The 22,950-nt window shown below is 44.0% G+C and overlaps 1 long non-coding RNA gene across 2 annotated transcripts; it reads left to right on the top strand.

The window, feature by feature from the left end:
- Window positions 1-3,605: 3,605 nt before the first annotated feature.
- On the top strand, window positions 3,606-16,392 carry LOC118001240. 2 transcript variants are annotated; one of them, XR_004676657.1, is made up of 4 exons: window positions 3,608-3,772; window positions 3,921-4,080; window positions 13,787-14,093; window positions 16,157-16,392. It is a non-coding gene; the product is annotated as an uncharacterized LOC118001240 (long non-coding RNA). The 2 variants fall into 2 exon arrangements; XR_004676655.1 differs by having other exon boundaries at window positions 3,606-3,772; window positions 13,787-16,392.
- Window positions 16,393-22,950: the final 6,558 nt, after the last annotated feature.

The raw sequence follows: 22,950 nt of genomic DNA, 5'->3' as shown, positions 1-22,950 counted from the left end.
TTGGATCTGCCCTTGCCTGAACTCGGGGATCCTTGTGCGCCTCCCCCAGAGAGCCACGGTGGGGCGCCCTGGTACTGCCCTCAGAACAGGCCTTGTAAAGAAGCAGGCACCTGGATTCTCAGTGTGTGGGGATCTTGAGGGGCTGGTGTCAGCCTTGAGTGCCCAGGGGTTCCTGACTTTTGGCCACACATCTGCCAGTTTGGCCTCAGGTGGGCGCTGCCCAGGCCTCGTGGCTGTGGAGGCTGAGCTCCTCAGGCGGAGCTATCTTCCTCTGTCTCTGCCAAACCAGGTTCTGGCTGGAGAGAGCAGAGAGATGTGCCCAGGCTTCTCCAGAGATGGGGGGAGGACTGGCCTGCTGTGTGTGTGTGTGTGTGTGTGTGTTGGGGGGCTGGCCCCGGTGTGATCAGGCTGGAGAGGAGAGGATGAGGAGGCTGGCAGGGGCGGGGGAGGAGGACCAGAGCTGGAACACCAGGTGGGAGCTGGGGACAGGAAGCAGGGTGTGGGCTGGAGGAAGGGGGTGGCCCTAGATGTCATCGATGTGAATCAGGCAGCACAAGGGTAGAGTGCTCCATAGAATTCCCTGGCTGTGGAAGTACCAGAGCTGTTGCTTGGATTTTATTAGGAAGAGTTGTGTGGGGGCTGGGAGGCTTGAGAAGGGGGCAGGTGCTGAGGGTTGTGGGGGCCAAGTGACTGTGTGTGGACAGTGGGAGGGTGTGAAGCTGTCCTGGGCGGAAGAGTTCCTACAATTACACTGGGGCACATCTCTCAGTCTGGGGCTTACCTGTTGCACACTAGCCAGGGCGCAGGGGTGCAACGGACCGGGTTTGGCCGCTGGTCACTGACAAAATCCAAAGGCAGAGAGACAAGCGGTGCTGAAACAAGAAAGGAATTGATTTCAGGGAGGCCAATTCCAGGAGGACACCGGCTAGCATCTCAAAGACTGTCTCCAAAGTACTTCGCAGTTTATGCAAGGAAAATGAGGGACAAAGGTTGGTGGGTACGTGCAAGGGGGCACCGAGTGTCAGGTTGATCATTGTCACAGACGGTGGCTAGCTGGCTCAGGACGTCCTCAGTGCTTGAGGGGTTAGTTTCCGTTTCCATCACGGGATGTTTTGCTCGCAGAGTCTTCTGCCTGCATTCAGAGATAAGCTGGAAAGAATTTAATCAATTAGAAAGTACAGACAGAGGTCAAAATGGAGGGAGCTGAAGTCCGCTTTCGACATGAGACACGTGGGGGCTTGCTACCTTCCCAGACGAGTGGGATGTGGCCGCCCGAGCTGCAGCAGTGGGAGCCCGCACTCCTCCCTGCGCTGGGCGCTCAAGAAGCCAGTTCTGTCTTTATGCTAGCGTGGGGGAGGTGCTACTAAATGCTTAAGGGAAGAGGCTTTTCATAAAGAATGAAATACAACGGCCAGGATTCCGACTTTCGGGCCACTCCCATTCTGCAGCTGGGGCTGGGTTGGGCAAGAACTGGCTTCAGTTAGTGAACGAGGGAGACCCGTGGGGATACGTGCTGTGTCTCGCAGCACGAGGAGTGCAGACAGCAATACCCCCAGTTCATAAATGGTATCTAGCCCCATTTTTGCTGCTTAGCAGGTGAGGTCCACAAACTTTTTTAGTCCGATCTGATGTGGGGAACAAAGGCAAACCCGTTGACAAAAAATTGAGGCAGGCAGAGTGACCTTCCTCAAGGAACTCAACTGCCTCAATGTTAACACTTTGTTAGAGGCAAAAAGCAACCTTAGCTTGACGTGAGCCCCACCTCCAGGATCCTGTAAGTCTTCTTTAAACATACGAAAATCCCTTTGGAAACTTCCTTTATCTTACCGCCCCCCCCCCCAAGATATATGTTAGTAATCATCCTCTAAACATATGGCCTACTGATATACCTCAAGAGTCTCATGACTAATATTTTACTAGACAGTAGTAAATAGCCTTTTTTTTTTTTTTTTTTAAGATTTTATTTATTTATTTGCCAGAGAGAGAGAGAGAGAGAGCACAGGCAGGAGGAGTGGCAAGCAGAGGGAGAAGCAGGCTCCCCGCTGAGCAGGAACTCAATCCCAGGATCGTGACCTGAGTAGAAGGCAGACGCTTAACTGACTGAGCCACCCAGTGGCTTATAAAATAACCTTATTTTAACAGCAGCTAGCCCCTCAAGATCCTGGAAGCCTTGCTTCCAAATTCCTTAGAGACGTATACTATTCCTAACCCCCACTAACTAAAAAAGTATATAATCAATCAGTCACCCCTCACAACCCCAGTGCAGTTCTTTCTCTCAGGGTCCTGTCCCTGTGCTTTAATAAAACCACCTTTTATTGCACCGGAGACATCTGAAGAATTCTTTCTTGACTATTCACTTCTGTACTGCAAACATCCCACCATGACCCTGTGAGTAGGAGCCTTTCTTGGTCTGTTTTGGGGCAGCACAGAGAGGTGCCTAGGAGAGGGTTTGGGCATCTTTGCCCCTCCTTCTGTGCTCAGGTTACCGCCCATGGATTGGGCAAAGCTGCTGTTTCTCCATCCATTTCCATGAAGAAGTTAGCCTGGGCCCAGTGTCAGCTGGGGATACCCCACAAAAGCTCAGAGAAAGCTGACACTTCCCCTCAGGCCACTTTGTAGTCATGTTCATCTTTCCTTGGCAGGACCCTTGAGAGAAATGATCAAGGCTGACATGCTTTTCAAGGGGCTTGTCCACTGGCAAGACCAGCTTTACCATAGACCTCCCAAGAACTCTCTATCCCTCAGCTCTTAGACAAGGGAGATGGGGCTTTGGCGCTCCCCGACAGAGTCAAGCAGAAACTGTCCTTGAACTGGCACTGTGCGTTTTAAATACAAGCTTTAAGGGTTTTTCTTACTTCAGGGTTTTGTAACCAAACCAATGTGAGTTTGCTCTGTGGTGAGTCAGAAATTGTACCAGATTGATTTGTCTCACGAAGAAAACTTCATTTGCAACAAAGAAGGACATCATGGGGAATCGCTTCCAAAGCCCTAGCAGGGCCGGATGGGTTCCTTTTATTTAGGGTTAGGATGAATATTTATGATGAAGGATAGTTGGAAGGCAGGCAGGCAGGGACAAGGGGCCCCGCCCTAATTGGAAACCACCCTTAAAAGGATTTTACACCACCCTGGAAGGAGCCCTCCACCTTTTCCATATGATAGAAGACAAAAATCTGATTGGATGACAGGTGCAGGGAGGGTTAAGCAGATCACAACAGCCTGCCAACAAGCCCATACAAACCCCTAGACGTAGAAACTCCAGTGGCAACCCTCTTGGGGGTCCCCTCCCTCCTTGGGAGCTTTGTACTATCACTTTACTATCACTCAATAAACTTTGCTTTGCTGCCCACACTCTGTCTGGTCTACTTCTTCATTCTTTGAAGCGGCGTAACCAAGAACCGTGGGCACCGACGGAGAAAAAATCCTGTAACATTTAGATAGAGAAGTCTTGTCATCATATGTAGAGGGGGGCATAAGGTCGTGCATATGCCTTAAGGAAACATGCCTATTCATACATTGTATCTTATGTAAATGAGGCTTAGGCTCCTCCTTGGGTGGAGATATTAGTGTTTATAATGAGGTAAAGGTAGTCATCGATCATTCTACAGGTCACTCCATGGTCCATCTGTGCAAGTGTGAGTCAGGGGTTAAGTACAAACTACTCTGGGTGGTCATGGCAGGGAAATCCCTATCCTTTGAGGGTGCTTTCACTTTCGTTTGTCTGAGATAGGAGATAAGCTGGAAAGAAGAGCTTAAGGAAAAATGCGGGACAAAGGTCAGTAAGTACAAGCAGATGGGCAGTAAAGGTTCGGTCTTGGGGCCCAGCTGGTGACACTTTCACCCTGGCTTTGGCTCTTTTCTGTATTCTGTAAAAGTCTCTACTGAGAATCTACATTGACATTTTCCAACTTTGATTTTAACAGAGGGGTGCCACACCATTGCAGAGTAACAGGAACTGGATTTGGCCTCCTGCCTGAAACAACAAAACAACAAAACCAGACAAAATACCTGAAACACAGATTTTCAAGGTATTAGACATCAGGCAAAGAGGACAGTGATCCCTGAGGGATGGAAAACAAACAGGTGAGTCCTGCAATTGCTCTAATTTACTGCCTCGAGCAAGTTTCCAAGCAAGGTGGGAGAGGGGAAACTGGAGGCGCCCAGTGGACCTCGTGGAGTTGAGGACATTGAGCTGAGAGTCCTGGGGGTCGAAGGTAGCTGGTGTCCACAGGACAGAGTGCTGGTGTCCACAGGACAGAGTGCCAGGGAGAAGACACCTGAGAAAAGTCAGTCAGAAAGATTTGTCTAGGGCCCCCCACCCCCCGCCAGCATGCAGAACTGTCCTGACCAGCACCTCCAAGTAGGGCAACTATGGGGCGGCGGGGGGTGTCATTTGAAAGGATTAGAGGGAACAGTGCCCAGCACTCACACAGACTGGGAATGGTGCTTGTTCCCAACAGAGAAACTTAAGAAAAGACACCCCCTCATCATTCATGGGGTGTGGGTGGAGCCCTCAGGAAGGTCTTGCCTCAGTCATGGGAACTAATTGGCCCTCGACTGAGCACTGCTCTGGACCACTTAAATCATAAAAGTAAGACCAGAAAAGATCAAACTGTTTCCAAATAACTTAAAGGCATCCTGGAACGAAGCTCGAAATTCATAGATTTATATAAAAATAATAAAATTGATATAAAAATAACCAGCGACCAACACAGTAAACTTCAGAATGTCTGGCCTTCCATCAAAGATTTTGAGGTATGCGAAGAGCTGGGGGAAATGACTTTTTTTTTTTTAAAGATTTTATTTACTTATTTGACAGAGAGAGACACAGCGAGAGAGGGAACACAAGCAGGGGGAGTGGGAGAGGGAGAAGCAGGCTTCCTGCGGAGCAGGGAGCCTGATGCGGGACTTGATCCCAGGACTCTGGGATCATGACCTGAGCTGAAAGCAGAGGCTTAATGACTGAGCCACCCAGGCACCCCTGGGGGAAATGACTCTTAAGGGAGGATATCAGTCAATCACTTGAAAATGACCCAGAACTGACACAGATGTTCGAATCATCAGAGGCAGATGTTCAAACACGTTTTATAACTGTAGTCCATAAATTTAAGATGTTATGTTGATAAATGGAACATATCAAAAAGATCCCATCTAACTCTGAGAGATGAAAACTGACTGAAAGGAAATGTACTTCGAGGGATTGACAGCAATTAGAAAATAAAGAAAAACACTTGCTAGGACTTATGTTGAATCATTTGGGTGGTACTGTCACCTTCATGGCACGAAACCCTCCAAGCTGAGAAGCCGAGAACATAGGGTGCCTTTCCACTTCTTTGGGCCTTCTTTAACTCCCTGCAGCAATGTTGTAGAGTTTTCAGTGTCCAAGTCTTTGGACTCCTTGAATACATATATTCCCAGATAATTTATTCTTCTGGGTGCTCTTGTAACTGGAATTGTTTTCTTAATTAGGTTTTCAGAGTGTTCATTGCTGGTGGATAGAAACACCACTGATTTTTGTCCATATTCCCTACAACTTTACAGTTAGTTTATTGACCTAGTAGTTGTTTCTTTTCCCCCTGTGAAGATTAATTGGGATTTTTCATCTGCAAAGAGAGATGGTTTTATTTCTTCCTTTCCACACTATTTTTGCTCACCTTCGGGTTTGATAGGCCACCCTTGGACTTTGCAGGTTAAAGAGGAGCAATGACAGGAGGTTGCCTACCTCAGCTGGTGTCTGGGATCAGCTCTCACAGGCTTGCCCAGGGAAATAGAGATCAGCCCGAGCCCTTGCTCCAGCTGGAAGGATGCCGGTGACCCCTTGAGGCCCCTGCAGGGAGGGCTCCTGGCCCCAGGAGTTGTGGGGAGGTGAGAGGCCAGAAAAGGGTGGATCCCCAAAAAGCCATCCCAAGTGCCCTTCTGTCAACAAAGGAGAAGGTTAAAGGAGCCACAGGCTCTCTTCTCTGGGTGGGATTGGGAGCCTCAGAGTGGGTGCAGGGGAGGGGCTGCTGATTCCAGGTCCTGGGCGGAGTCTCACTGCCTCAGAATGTGCCTCCTCCAGAGTGGTGTTCCTGAGCCGCTTCGCCTTCCTGCTCCGCCGCAGCAGGACAGGGGGAAGCCTCCAGGTCCAAAAGGCAACCCCCACGTTGCTGCTGCTATAACCGGGCACGGGGAGTCCTTTCTCAGGGCTCACATTCAGACCCAAGCCCCAAGGTTCCAACACCGCACTAATCACACCAAGGCCGCTGTGCACCACCCCATCACCTGTGGTGCGCGGGGTGGGGGAGGGGGGGTGGTGGTGGTGAGGGGGCGCAGGTCTCAGTATTGGAGGTTAGAAGCCAGCTACAGCTGAACCCTCCCCCTCCCCCTCATACTCTCACCCTTTCTCCTCTTCGCTTTTCCTGTTCACCCCTCTGCCTGAGCAGCCTGGTATCTTCCCGCTGTGCCTTCCGGGGTGAGGGGGTGGGGTGGGGGGGTGGGGGGGGTGGTGATGTGGGTAAATACACCTGTGCAGGCCGGGGCTTGTCATTAGGCATCCCCCTGTCCTCTAAGAGCCATCTCCTGTGACCAGCATCTGCAGACCCCTGCCCTTTTCCAGTCCCTGGAGTGAAACTATACAACTTCTGTATGTGAAAAACTCTATTTTCCTTTTAAAAACAAATAGCTAATGAACTCTTGAACTGGGCAAAAAGACATTTGAACTGGGACAGAAGAGGCAACTGTTTTACAAGCAGTTGCTCTAAAATTCAACAGGACCACTGATATCTAGACCATAAAACTGTTGGTGTGAACTCTCTGAACACGGGATAGTTAATGAATGCATACCAGGAATACTTTCCTTTGTTTACGCCAATGGAATAGTTGGTCCAGTAACCCAAAGTGGCTCACCTGGATTTGCCTGCACAGATAATCTGTACTCCCTGTCCGAGACCCCAAATAAAATGCCTTTTTAAAGTTTCACCTCCTTTTCTTGGTTGACCTTGGCAACCCTGAAGTGCTCAACTGCACTTGTGCAGTAGCTCCCCCCGCCCCGCCCCTTAAGCATGCCTTGGGCAGACAAAGCCCTCCAGGCCTGTGGGGCTAGGACAAGGACACAAAGGACTGCAGTCCCCAAGGTGGTGTGAGCCCACCCCCTTAAAATCACTCTGATCTGGCAGCTGCAAATTGGGTGAGTCCTCATTTGGACCTGCTGTCCCAACAGGCCCCAGGTTTCTCCCAAACCAGGGAACCCAGGTGACTCTTGTTGGAGGAGTCACCAGTCAGCAGCCCTGACCTACCCTGACTAGGCAGTGCAGGATCCTCCAACTGATGCCTGCAGGGGAAATATGCAGGCTAGGGTTTGAAATTAGCCATACCCTGCTTCTCCAGGCGATACTTGTCACTCAGCATCTGCAAACCCTCATCCTCTTCCAGATAGCTGGTGACCCTGAATTGTGAAGCCTCCTTATGCTCAGTAGTCTTTCAGCAGGCCTTGGGCAGAAGGAACCTTCTAGGCCTAGGGAGCATGGGCATGGCCCCAAAGGACTGCATAGTTTCAAGGTTGGTTGGAGCCCAACCCCCTAATAACTACTCTGAGGTAGCAGCTCAAATCAGTGATAGTCCCCCGTTGAATCAGCTGCCTAATCTGCACACAGGCCTCTCCTGTAGCAAGGCTCACAAATCTCTCTTCTTGGGGGCTACCCAGCCACCCTGCCAGGCCCTGCCCTGGCAAAGCATTCCAGTTTCCTCCAGCTCTGCCTTCAGGGTAATATGACTATTTGAGTTGGAGAGGGCTTGGAATTAAAGAGATGCCTGTACTCCCAAAGGCCCACTCCTTTTGATGCGGTTTGAACGCTGGGGCTCAGAGGCGACGGCCAAGAAAGAATTCTTGAGACATTTTTAGTGTGAAAAGGTGGTTTTATGAAAGCATGGGGACAGGACCAGGGGGCAGAAAAAGCTGCACCAGGGTCATGAGGAGTGGCTGCTTATATACTCTCAAGTTGGAAGGGGGTTAACGACAGCACAAGCCTCCGGGGTATTTTGGAAACAAGGTTTCCTGGATCCTGAGGGGACTAGCTCTTGTTAGGGAAAAGGTCATTTATTACTTTTTAGTAAACCCTCAGTCATGAGACTGTTCAGATGAATATCAGCGGGCCATATGCTTGCAGGATGATTTATTTTTTAAAAAATTATTTATTTATTTATTATTATTATTTTCTATTAACATATAATGTATTATTTGTTTCAGAGGTACAGGTCTGTGATTCAACAGTCTTACACAATTCACAGTGCTCACCATAGCACATACCCTCCCCAATGTCTATCACCCAGCCACCCATCCCTCCCACCCCCCACCACTCCAGCAACCCTCAGTTTGTTTCCTGAGATTAAGAGTCTCTTATGGTTTGTCTCCCTCTCTGGTTTCATTTTGTTTCATTTTTTCCTCCCTTCCCCTATGCTCCTGTCTTGTTTCTCAAATTCCTCTATCAGTGAGATCATATGATACTTGTCTTTCCCTGATTGACTTATTTTGCTTAGCATAATAACCTCTAGTTCCATCCATGTCATTGCAAATGACAAGATTTCATTCTTTTTGATGGCTGCATAATATTCCCTTGTATATATATACCACATCTTCTTTATCTGTTCATCTTTTGATGGACATCTAGGCTCTTTCTATAGTTTGGCTATTGTGGACATTGCTGCTATAAACATTGGGGTGCACATGCCCCTACAGATCCCTACATTTGTATCTTTGGGGTAAATACCCAGGAGTGCAATTGCTGGGTCGTATGGTAGCTCTATTTTCAACTTTTTGAGGAACCTCCATACTGTTCTTCAGAGTGGCTGCCCCAGCTTGCAGTCCCACCAACAGCATAGGAGGGTTCCCCTTTCTCCGCAGCTTGCAGGATGATTTCTAAAATGTATCTTGGGGAGGGTAGAGATAAAGGAAGTTTCCGAAGGAATTTTCATATGCTAAGGAAGACTTACAGGATCCCAGGGACCTAGCTATTGTCAGGCTAAGGTTGTTTTCCGTCTAGCAAGGCACTAACATTAAGGCAGTTGGGAGTTTCCTGGAGGAATGTCATACTCTGCCTGCCTCCAGTATTTGTCAATGGACTGCAGGTTACACGGAAATTTTTTTCTTTTGCCTTTGTTTCCCACATCACTGTGACCTTGTCTTTCCCATTTCGTGGCTTTATCGAGGTTCCTGGCTACCTAACCTGGGAAGCAGCACATGGGCACAGGCCTGCTGTTCACTGTTACTGGCAGCCTGGCCCTACAGGGCCATTGCAGGGAGACGCTGGGTTCCAGCAAACTATTTGCAATACCTGGCATGTGCCTAATTCCAAGAGTTCTCGTATCCAAGAAAAGACACCATTTTAAAATGTAGCCTCAGAAAGATTTTTAGAGTGTGGGCTCCCTATATCCTGAGCCCATTCAAGGGGCTGGGGTCCAGCTGGAGCTCCACAGATTTGGAGAGCACCCTGCAGCCCCAGGCCAACTGCCAGTGTGCTGACTGCGCAAGCATGGGCACTGCAAGTCACGGTGACCAGGGATGCAAACAAGGGACGGTAGCTGAAGAGCAATAGTCACAGGAACAGGTTATTAGGGACAGCGGGCATCCGCCTAATTCCAGACCTTAACCTAGACAAATGTGCATTATTTCCCTTGAAGGCAGACCTGGAAGGGCTGCATGAGATGGTTAGGAGTCCTGCCCCAGAAGAGATACCTGGGAGGCTTGACTGCTGGAGAAGCCCAGGACCCCATCGAGGCAACCAGTCCAAATGGAGACAGAAAGGCCCCAGCTAAAAATGGAGCATCAGAAAGCTTTCAGAGTGGGGGCTGTCTCTACCCTGAGGCTGGTCAGGTGGTCAGAGTTTTATCTGAGCTGCACAGGCCTGGAGTGGCCCCTGGAGCCTAAGGCCAGCTCACAGAGTAGGGACTACACACGATAGGGGACACTCACCTCTGCATATGAAAACAAGAGAACAAATTAAAAGGTGAGGCTAAAAGCTGCACCCCACACCCCCCCGCTCCCAGGACAGAGCAACATTATTTAGTGTTTGCAGGCACCAGCAACATGGAACTGGTTGACTTGGTAAGAACAGCTGAGGAAGTAAGGCAAGGTAACACCCACGTATAGACGCAAAGCAGGCCTACACCTCATGTAAATAGCCCCAATCAAAACAGCCCACACTACCACTCTTCAAAACAAATTATCAAAATAGAAACCCCAGAAACTATGTAGGCGACAGAGAAACGGAAACGACTAACATTTGAGAGTAAATAGACCTACAGAAAATAAACCCACATATAGACCCACTAATTCCTTTACCATAAACACTGACCCCTTTATAAAACCTAATCCCATTAACAGACAAGCCCCTGACAGCCAAAGGAGGCATTTGCCCATGTTATGCTGGCCATATCAATAGAAACCCCATTTGTAACTAAAAATACTATGTATACGAACATGTTGTTAGATACAGGTTCCCAAGTAACAGTGATGCAAGGATATTCTACTAATTTAGAAACCTTTAATAATAAAAAGGGACTAATTGAAGGATTAGGAGAAACTTGACCCCAAGGACATGGGCCATAGCTTCCTAACAACTGATGACAGGTCACCCATTAAAGCTAAATGCCTTAGAGGTCCTGATTTGGGAAACATTCCTGGAATGGATGTAATAGAACATACTCGAAGAAAACATTCAGAAACTCCTAAAGGAATTTAGTATTGTGCTTACTATTTCACCATACAATAACCCAATCTGACCTATTAAAAAGCCAGACGGGTCCTGTAGATTTATAGTAGATTACAGGAACTTAAACACTCTCCCCAAATTGAGGGAGCACCCCCAGATGCAGGCCTGTCATAAACAGTATCACCACTGGACCTGGAACTTACTACAGAGTGATAGACTTATGTGACATGTTCTTTGCTATTTCAGTTAACCAGGAGAGCCAACCCATGACTGCATTCACACGGGAAGGCAGACAATACCAGTTCACTAGGTTGCCACAACGACAGCTTAACAGCCCACAACCCAGCATAGGACATCCAGGCCTTGGATGAGAACAGCACACACACAAACCAGTATTTCCTATCCTGACGACATCCTTATTTCTGGTGATTCCTTGGAAGAACAGACTAGGGTCAAAATTGAGTTTATTGAATTCCTTACACTCACAGGATGGACAATCAACCCAAGTAAGGGCCAAGGACTCCAAACTACAGTAAAATCTGTCCCCCAATAATTTGGTCCCCTAAAGGCAGAAAAATACCAGACCAAATAATAAAAAATAATAAATGAAACAGATTGCATACCAACTTCTACTACAAAAGAAGCTCAGAAAAGGATAGCAGTGTTTGGATACTGGAAATAGCACATACCACATATGGGGGTCATATTAAGACGTATTTATGAAATAACTAGGAAAAGTAGGGAATTTAGATGGACAGAGATTCAAAGGATGCCTCTATTTGAAAAATGCTGCCAGAAACTTAAATACACTGGCACCACCTAATAAGTAGGACTCTCGACATAAACTAGAGTAATTATACTCACAAAGGTTCGCAACACACTCACCATGGACTAAAGCACCACAGGACCCCAATTTTTTACCCGGATGCATTTTGGACTAAGAAGTTCCTGTGGCTGAGAACAGATATCAACCAACTGAAAGACTCATCTGGGCACACCTACAGAATACAGGGCCACTAACAGAAAATAAACCAATGATACTTAAACTCCAACAGCTTATTCTGGAGCAGGTTAAGCAAACCCCTGACAAACAGAGGGGGACTATTCTTGACCATAAAGTCCTAACATGGAAATGGCAAGTTTCTGAGTGGGTATTACAGAAGGAGGATTGACCTTCTGCGTGAAGTAAGAAAATATCATCAATGCCAACAGAAGACTTGCCAGAATTTCTGAGGGATGAGCCTATCCAAGCTGGAGCAGTAGGACAGTGGGGCCCACCCTGGACTGTGGCACTCAACAATGCATGGTTTACAAAGGATCAGCCTCCATGACGCCATCCAGAGTAGTTAGCAGGTAGCCTTGAGGTTCGTGTTCTAACACTGACAGAATCAGTCTCAGGAGAATCGGTACAATATGCTGATCAAATAACCATAAAATGGGTGACTTAACAGTCTGTTGAGGAAAATCAGAATGAGGTCTATCTTTTCGCAGATTCTTGGGTAGTAGCTAATGGAATAGCTCTTTGGTTGGGACCATGGAGGAGGCAGAGATGACTGGAAAACGGGAAATCAGAACATATGGGGTGAGGACATGTAGCAGAAAATAGCCCTGGCTGACATCTCCATATTCAGCAGACATGTCCCTGCACATCAAAAAGACAACTCTGAAGTAGCCAAATTTAATAACTAGGTAGATAAACTCACTAAGAAAAACTAAAAGTCAGATTCCTTAAATTTAACTAAAAACACAGTGCCTCATGGATAAGGAGGAAACCAATTCAAAGCAAAACCATGCTATAAACCAGAAGAACAATGGAACGTAAAACCTGAACACACAGATAGGCCACGATAGGATCATTGCATGGGCACATCACCAAACAGGTCATGCTGTCACACGGGCACTACAGCATGGTTAGAGAAAGGAAATATGCACATCCCTACCAAACACCTCCAATTTCAAATTAAGAAATGGGAGAATTGCTCAAATTTTAAAGCATTAATGAATACTCCAGATAAGGTCAAAGCTGACACACTCTTCTAAATTATACAAATTGATCGTATAGGACCCTTGCCTATATCAGAGAATAAATTATATGTATGCACCGTTGTAGACACATGGTCAGGAAGAGGATTCTCCTATCTTTGCTGGAAAGATGATAAAAAATTCCACCATCAGAAAATTGGAAATCTAGATTGCTTGTTATGGTATCCCAACCATCCTATAATCAGCTCAGGGCACCCACTTCATGGGAAATTTAATAGAAGAATGGGCTAAGAAACAGGGCATAACATGGGACTTCCACTTACCTTACAACAAACCACCTTAGATCAACTGAAAGCTCTAGTGGCTGACTCAAGCGAAAACTGAAATTGCTTACGAGCAATCTAGATGTAAAACTTGAACTGAAGCAATCTGGGAGGTGGCAAGATCTCTGAACCACAGATATAGAAAGGATGGAAAACTTCCATTGAATGAATGTTGCAGGCACCCACAAAGATGAGAACTAGCACTAGCAACAGCCCAACATCTAAATTAAAAGGAAAAGTACTAATTAAAAAACAATGATATACATACAGTTCTGGGGCAGCTATAACATCTGCCACTAATAAATCCTACTGAGTGACTGAAGAAAAGGTACATTACATCAAATTAAAGAAAATAATATGCTGTCTCTATAAAAATTTCAGGCATGGAGAACACCATCTTTTATTGCATCAGCAGTAGATGCCTAATATGACGCAGGACAATTATGCTTGGGCCAATAATAGCACTAATGGCCCTAATAACCCTAGATTTCCTCGAGTGGCAAGAACAACAACAGGAAACAATTGAAGTTTTATAGGACACTATCTTTCTGTTGCAAGCATGACTCCATTGTGCATCTTTACCCTGTCCATATTCCTAAATGGGTCAGTGCAGCATGCTGCTTGCTGGACATACTATTTTGCCTATTGCTCACTATTGGAGACCATACTCATTGCAGCCATGGACGCTCTTCTGACAGCTCCAGCAACAGCAGGGGTGCCAACCATTCCAAATTGGAATTCCACCTTCTAGTCTAGATACAACTCCACTGTCCATGACATCTTCTACTTCCTCCACAGATCGTTATCCTGGCCACCTTATTGCAACCGAGGGCTCAACAGACTCACCAACATCACCAGCAGCACCAAGCCCCACCCGTCCACCCCACCTTTGCTATCTGCACCATCTACTCACTGGGAAACCTTCCAGTCAGTGGAGAAACCAAACATTAAGGAAGCTGCTGAAGCAGTGGAAACCTCCACGTCAATATCTGCAAGAAAAACAAAGATCTCAAACCACACCCTCTGTTAGACATTGACTTGGAAGATAAAGATCAGCCTGAACTACTAACTGGCTCTTCTATAACCCAGCATAAAAGACAACCAGGTACTGACTTTTGTACTTTTCCCTTATATTACTGAATTAAGTGCAGCACCGAATACACGGCAGAGACTCTGTGAATATAACACCAATTTAATTTCGGATTCATTTTGCGTGCTAGCATTTAGTTGTAAAAAAAGCAGCTATTTATTGTAAAAAATACAGAAAGGGCAATTATATCTTTAAATATAAATAGGCAAAAAATTGACCCTTTACTACACTTTCAACTTGCCCTGTTTAATCCATTTTCACCTATTAGAAAATGAACAATAGACTCACAGGCACTATGTCCAGACCTTATAAGAACAGGGACACCTTGGAAGGTGTAGAGAGGACACAGGAAACTTAGCATCTAACACCTATCATTACCTTTGATGGTATACATCAGGCTACAATCTCATACCACACATGTCTGTCCCTAGGATATGGGATCCTATGTTAATAAAACCACTCTTGATCATATTAAAACTTATAATAGTAGCCTATATCTTGAAATTTAACACAAAGGACTTTCAAGCCAGATATATATTGATTGCCAAACTGTGCTCAGTTTTATCCATCTTCGTTTATGCCCAATTTACAACCTATGCCCAAATCAGATTTGCTAAAATGAAGGAAACTTTTACAGGTCATTGTTGGACTGGTAGGGGGATTAACTGAAGGAACAAGGGCAGCCACGTTTTCTCAATTCCAAGTCCATGGGGTCATATTAAACATATTAAACATTTAAAAATGTTTGAAATCAAACAGTCTCAATTTAACACACATGCCCTGGCAGCATTGTCATGGTTGGGTACATGGAGAAATAAAATCAGTAGTACATTACAAACCACAACTGAATTTGACATAGAAGTGAACAGAGCAATGGAAATTTGACACAAAGCAGGTGGAGAAAACACTAAAAAGATACTATAAAATGGCATAAAAGTTGTTTAACTATAGATTGTTAGTTGTTGCAGTTAAGAACAGTTGGTATGTCGAATACTCTTAGACTGGCTATAATGTCAGGGCAATACTTATGATAGAAGGAAAATATGTTTCTAAGGGTATGTGGGTGGAACAAAATCAAAATACCTTTGCTATAGCTACACTGATAGTACAAGTATCTGTGACTATGGCCTTGGGGCCTCCTCCATGAGTTATATATGATACGGGAAATTGGACCAGGATAGTAGACTCTAGGCCAAACCCCACATCATAACCTTTTGGACTCAAGGGGAAAATAAGAAACACAACATGATGGCATGTATAAAAATAAAACAGGTAACACATGTGACGACAGAGGGAAAAAGATATTACTCAAGGTCAATAGAAGATAAAGGAATTATTAAAATAACCAGAGAACTATTTCACATCGAACCTCCTAAACTAAATCTAACAAATGTAAATCATACATTAGAAAACTTAAGAAAAGAAACATTTGGAAGATAATACTGATAAAGTCAAAATAACTTTGCAGATGTTAAAAACACAAAAACATGCATTCCCTAAAATAACAACAGCCTTGAATTCTGATGTTTTGAATCCTGATGTTATGGCAGTCGAACGTGTGCTTGATAGCACTGTGCAAGCTTGTAACCACCGGAGCTTTATAAAAATTCTCTTTCGTTGGAAATGTAATTGTTAAGGAAGTTGAACTGAGTGGTTTAAGAAGGTTAACTTGTGGTCAGTTGGTGATTAGATATGGTACCTTATTGGAGCCTTCTTTGTTATGCTTATGTTGATAATATTAGGAATATGCTTGCTTAAATTGGCGATGAAAGTATGGTGTAAAAGAATGTGCAAAGGAGAAATAAAAAATGTGATTGAGTGTGTGTGATCAAGATTGTAAGTGAGGTAGAATCACAGGGTGGATTGATGTTTTTGTGAACTTGGATTTGTACAGGGCATTAAGCTTTAGTATTAAATGGTGTGTGAGTGATTTGAAGTGACGGGGTGGATTGCCATGTCCTGATTTGAAATGACTGGAGATGCACCTGTTTATGACAAAGACATAAAAAAATATTTAGAAGTCATGTTTTGATGTAAGAGTGAAGTTAAGTTCTGTCTCATCTGTTCTCACCCATAAGAATTCAGTAGCCCCACTGCTGAGGGGCCTCGCTGGGGACTCATCAACGAAGACATAAGAAGAAGCCCTATGACAAGGGGACATGCAGATTCTGAACACTGGGACTTGTGAGGAGCATACGAGAGTGTTCTGTTTGGGCAAGGCTCCACTTTGCTGATCTAAAATAGCTCTCCAGAGGCCTTGAGGTAATTAGTTCTTGGCACAGTAAAGGTAACTCTTATTGGTAGTGGTGAAAGCCATACACCTCAAAAAATGTCCCCTTGCCCATCATCACCAGCACCCGTGTTCCCTAGCAACGTGCTCTGGCAATGCGGGACTTTAACTCTGACACTGGCAGAGAGACATCAGCCCTCAGTGGGCTAAACCGTCTCTCCTGAGTACCAAGTCCTATAAAGGTACATAACAACAACAACAATGTGCACAATTATGAAGGTTAAGGCTTGAAAGTAAAAGGACGCCAAGCACCCCCCAATATTCACCTCCTGTGACCTGGCTTCACTGGACATTGCCTTGTCCCAGGTCCCTGGCTGCCCTGACCTGTGCGGTCTGCACATGCATAGTTTGACCCATGTCAGTTGGCCTTGGGCTATAGGGAATACTCTAGGCCCATAGAGCTCTGGCCGAACCCCAAACCCTGAACAGTTTCAGGGTACACAGAGCTTTCCCTAAAAATCTTTCTGAGGTGGCAGCTTTAACCTGGCAAAAGGCAGTCCCCATTTGGACTGGCTGGCTGATGAGGTCCAGAACTTCTCCAGGCTCCCATCTGTATGTTATTGGAAGATACCCGGCAGTCTTCCCAGCTTTGCCCTGACAAGGCAGTCCAGATTCCTGCAGCTTTACATTCAGGGCAATATGTGTGTAGGTTAAGGCTTGGAATTAGGCAGATGGCATAAACCTCCAAGAGCTCGCTTCCATGATCCACCTTCTCTGGATACTTGCCCCATTCCAGGTTCCTGCCTAACCTGACCTGCATGACCTGTATATGCACAGAACATACTTGGTCAGCTAGCCTTGGGCAGCAGGGACCCTCTAGGCCTGTGGAGCTTGGCCCATCCACAACCAACCATAGAGATGTCAGACTTGAAGCATCTTTAGAATGTGTGAGAACAGGCAGCTGCAATCTCACAGATTTTCCTGGTTTGTAATTTATTTATTTTTAAAGTAAACTCTGTACCCAGTGTGGGGCTTGAATTCATGACCCCAAGATCAAGAGTTGCATGCTCTGCTGACTGAGTCAGCCAGGTGTCCCCTGGTTTGTAATTTAAATGTGTCTGGTGACCCTTTTGCATGACCAGAGAGCAATAGGCACAAAGACTGTCTATATGTGAGCTATTGTGGTGATTTCCCATCAGATCATTCATATTCAGTTTGCAGGGCTTAAAAAAAAAAGAAAAAAGGCAGGGGTGCCTGGGTGGCTCAGTTGGTTAAGTGTCTACCTGTGGCTCAGGTCATGGTCCCAGGGTCCTGGGATCGAGCCCCGCATCAGGCTCCTTGCTTAGCAGGGAGCCTGCTTCTCCCTCTGTCTCTCCCCTTGCTTATGCTCTCTCTGTCTCTCAAATAAATAAATAAAATCTTAAAAAAAAAAAAAAGGCAGTTTTAGTTTTCCATGATCCCAAGTCAAAAGGATAGGAGAAAATTGGAAATGTTAGTTTTCAGAGTTGTACCCAGACATTGGAGGAAACTAGAAAAATTCAGGATCTAGTCTAGTTTATAGGCAGTAAACAAAATCTTAAAGACAAATGAACAGAACTGGAATCACAAAATTGTGTTAGTGAAACATAATTTTTCTCTCTAAAGTCACCCTTGTTTACAAAGTTAGCCAAAATGAGATTAATTTGTAATTAAAATAAGCTAAGTTTTAATGGACGAGGCCTGATTATTTACATAAGTGCAGGAGAATAGTGATTGATCTTACAGGCTCTTTTAAATCTGCTTTACTGTTACTTTTCATAAGGAATCTCCAGATTGAACGTTTAACTTCTGAGGCTAAGAAGCCAAGCCAAATATTTGCCATCAGATTTGCTTGCAATTCCTATAGATTTGGGTTACTTTTCTCTCTTCTTGAGTCCCCCAAATATCCTGAGATTCTAGCACCTGCCAGGAAGTAACTTCCTTTGCTTACCTGGTAAGGCTGCTGGGAATCTTGTAAGCAAGGTATCAGGCTGTTTTTCCAAAAAGCTTTATTGGCTCCATAAAGTCAACCTGAGCTCCTTGAAGCGGTCTGGTCATATCTGGAGTCTATGCAAGTTTCTCTAAATGTGACATTTCAGTCAAAGCCTTGGTGTTATAACTAATGTTTCCAATGTTCCTGTTATGAGGAAAACAGATTCTTACTGAACTTATGCAAATAAATAGACGGCCATGAAAATATAAGAACATTTCCTGAGAGTTTCTGAATTCTGAAGGGATCAGGTAGGGGGAAGAAAAGGTAAATGCTTCGGAGAAAAGGTTTCTTTACATCTGGAAAAAGAAAATATTTTTAAAAATCAGCAATGTTCAAACAAAAGTTATAAAAATTATAATCACCCTCTTCAGGGTTTATTCAGTCCCATGTAATTAATTCTTGTTTTGCTTGAATCCAGTTTTTCCATGAGTTCTGGAAATATTTAGCCAGTTTAGTTTTATGACCTCAAAATTATCATAAAACTGTATGCTAGAGTCTTTTCCATGAATCTCCTTGACGATGAGGCTTTTTGCAGGAACACTTTTGTAAAAGCACCTGAGTAAAAATAAAACTGCCCGTAAATGATAAAAGACTTAAAATTCCCATGGTTAAAGATCTGAGGGGAGTTCATTACAATGCAACTGACAAGTAAGTTTGGTTATTTCTGTGACAGTCAGTGCTTCAAGATAATAATAATTACAAGACTTCCAGGGAAGATGGCAGAGCAGGAGAGCCCTATGCTCATTTTGTCCCTCAGATATAACTAGATAACAGCCATATGAGTGTAAATAACCCAGAAAATGACACTGAGACTGGCAGGACAGATTCTTCACAGCAAAGTGGGCATATGGAAGAGGGTAGGAAGGGCAGAAACACGGTTGGGAATAAACGGCCCCTGCAGCTGTTCATGGGAGGGAGGGAGCTGCTGGTACAGAGATGGGAGAGAAGCAGACTTATACCAGGGAGTCCGAATGGGGAAGACCAATCCCTAGAACATTTGTTTTTGAAAACCCAAGGACCTGAATTTCACCACTTCTTATAATTAGCAGGGCTTACTTTAAAGTAAGCTCACTTTACTCACTGGACTTGAGAAGAGTGGAGGGCCTCGGTGAGACCCTTAACAAAGAGAAAACATAAAAAAGAACCAATCAGAGATGAAGAACTCAAAAATTGAAATTAAAAATAAATTAGGGGGGGGGCACCTGGGTGGCTCAGTCAGTTAATCATCCAACTATTGATTTTGTCTCAGGTCACAATCTCAGTGTCATGGGACTGAGCCCCGTGTCTGGCTCTGTGCTTAACACGGAGTCTGCTTGTCCCTCTCTCTCTACTCCTCCCCCTGCTCTCTCTCTCTCTCATAATATAATAATAATAATAAAATAATATAATAAAAATAAAATAAATAAAATAACAATACTAAAAAAAGATTTTTAAAAAAATTTATTTGAGAGAGAGACAGAGACAGTATAAGCAGGGGGAGGGGCAGAGAGAGATGGAGAAGACTCTCTGCTGAGTGGGGAGCCCAATGGGGGTTCAATCCCAGGACCCTGAGATCATGACCTGAACCAAAGTCAGATGCTTAACTGACTGAGCCAACCAGGTACCTCAAATAAATGAAATCTTAAAAAAAAAAAAAAATAACCTAGGGTTCCCAGCTGGCTCAGTTGGTAGACCCTGTGATGCTTGATCTCAGGGTCATGAGTTCAAGCCCCTAATAGGCGTGGAGCCTACTTAAAAAAAGAAAAGGAAAGGAAAGAAACTGAAATTAAAAATAAAGTAGATGGAATAAATAGTAGACTAGAGGAAGCAGAAGAACAGATCAGTGACCTGGAGGACGGAGTAATGGAAAGCAATCAAGGCGAACAGGAGAGAGGGAAAAGAATAACTTAGAGAAAACTCAGTGACACCATTAAGCATGATAAAATTCAACATTATAGGGATCTCAGAAGGAGAAGAGAGAGAAAAGGGCACAGAAAATGTATCTGAAGAAATAATAGCTGACAACTTCCTGAATCTGGGGAATGAAACAGAAATCCAGTTCCAGGAGGCACAGAGAGCCCCCAACAAAGTCAACCCAAGAGGTCTACACCAAGACATACAGTAATTAAAATTGCAAAAAGTAGTGATATAGTCCTTTTGCCTTTTTAAAAAAGTAATCTCTACACCCAAGGTAGGGCTTGAATTCATAACTCTGAGATCAAGAGTCATGTGCTCTACTGACCAAGCCAGCCCAGGTGCCCCGCAAAAAGTAATGATAAAGAGAAATTTAAAAGCAGCGAGAGAAAAGAAAACAGTTACTACAAGGGAAACCCCATAAGGCCATTAGCTGATTTTTTTTAGCAGAAACTTTACAGGCCAGAAGAGAGTGGCATGATATATTCAAAGTACTGAAAGAAAAAAAAAACCTGCAGCCAAGAATACTCTATCCGGCAAGGCTATCATTCAGAATAGAAGGAGAAATAAAGAATTTTCCAGACAAACAAAAGTTAAAGGAATTCAAGACCACTAAGCCTGCCCCATAAGAAATGTTAAGGGGGCCACGGGCACCTGGGTGGCTCAGTTGGTTAGGCGACTGCCTTCGGCTCAGGTCATGATCCTGGAGTCCCGGGATCGAGTCTGCTTCTCCCTCTGACCCTCCTCCCTCTCATGCTCTCTGTCTCTCATTCTCTCTCTCTCAAATAAATAAAATCTAAAAAAAAAAAAAGAAATGTTAAGGGGGCCTCCTTGAGTGGAAAGGAAAGACCATAAGTCGGACTAAGAAAAGTAGGAAGCACAAAAGCAGTAAAAATAAGTATATCCATAAAAATGTCAAGAGATTCACAAAATAAAATGATGTAAAGCATGACACCATACACCTAATATGTGTGTGGAGGGGTGAAGAGTAAAGAATGGGTTCAAACTTAAGTGACCATCAACTTAATATAGACTGCAGAAGATGTTATATACAAACTGAATGGTAACCACAAATCAAAAACCAGTAATAGATACACATAAAATAAAGAGAAATGAATCCAAGTATATTACTAAAGAAAGCCAACAAACTGTGAGAGATGAGAGCAAGGGAGAATGGAAAAAACTAAAAAACAACCATTAAACAAGTAACAGAATGGCGATCAGTACACACCTATCAGTAATTACTTTGAATGTAAATGGACTAAACAATCAAAAGACATAGTGTGACAGAATGGATAAAAAAGCAAGACCCATGGGGTGCCTGGCGGGCTCAGTCAGTAGAGCATGTAACTCTTGATCTTGGGGTTGTGAGTTTGAGCCCCATGTTGGGTGTAGAGATTACTTAAAGATAAGATCTTAAGAAAAAAAAAAAAAAAGAAAGAAACAAACCAAGACCCATTTATATGCTGCCTACGAGAGACTCATCCCAGACCTAAAGACACAGGGAGATTGCAAGTGAAAGGTTGGAAAAACATTTATCATGCAAATGGAAGTAAAAAGAAAGCCAGGGTAGCAATACTTGATCAGACAAAATAGACTTTAAAATAAAGACTATAACAAGAAATAAAGGACACTATATAATCACAAAGGGAACAATCCAACAAGAGCTAACAATTGTAAATATTTATGCACCCAACATGGAGCACTCAAATATATAAAGCAGTTTATAACAAACATAAAGGAAGTAATTATAGTAATACAATAATAGTAGGAGACTTGAATACCCCACTTACATCAATGGATAGATCATCCAAACAGAAAATCAACAAGGAAACAATGGCTTTGAATGACACATTGAACCAGATGGATCTAACAGATATATTCAGAACATTCCATCCTAAAACAGCACAGACCATTCTTTTCAAGTGCACAGACCATTCTCCAAAATAGATTACATATTAGGCCACAAAACAAGTCTCAACATATTCATAAAGACTGAAGTCAGAGCCTGCATAGCATCTTTTCTGACCACAACACTATGAAACTAGAAATCAACCACAAGAAAAAATCTGGAAAGAGCACAAGTATACGGAAGTTAAATAACACACTACCAAGCAGTAAATGGGTCAACCAAGAAATCAAAAAGGAAATAGAAAAAAGAAAAATACATGGAGACAAATGAAAATGAAAACACAATGACCCAAAATCTTTGGGATGTAGCAAAGGTGGTTCTAAGAGGGAATTTTATAGCACTATAGGCATAGTTCAAGAAGCAAGAAAAATCTAGCCTAAGCTAAGGAGCTAGAAAAAGAACAAACAAAACCCAAAACCAGTAGAAGGAAATAGTAAAGATTAGAGCAGAAATAAAAGAAATAGAAACTAAACAAACAATAGAATAGGTCAATGAAGCCAGGAGCTGGTTCTTGAGCAGATCAACAAATTGATAAGCCTTTATTCAGAAAAAGAAAAAAAAGAAGAAGAAGAAAAAAGAGGACTCAAAATCAGAAGTGAAAGAGGAGAAATAACAACAAACACCACAGCAATACAAAGGATTGTAAGAGAACATTATGAAAAATTATATGCCAACAATTAACTGGACAACCTAGAAGAAAAGGATAAATTTTTAGAAACATATAATTTCCCAAAACCGAATCAGGGAGAAATTGCAAATTTGAACAGACCGATTACCAGCAATGAAATTGAATTAGTAATCAAAAAACTCCCAACAAAGTCCAGGA

The sequence above is a fragment of the Mirounga leonina genome, unplaced genomic scaffold (genome assembly GCF_011800145.1).
Source record: "Mirounga leonina isolate KUSES-001 unplaced genomic scaffold, KU_Mleo_1.0 Mir_115, whole genome shotgun sequence".
NCBI lineage: Eukaryota > Metazoa > Chordata > Mammalia > Carnivora > Phocidae > Mirounga > Mirounga leonina.
Note: the sequence above shows the minus strand (reverse complement) of the source record. Positions and strands in the feature narration are given on the sequence as shown.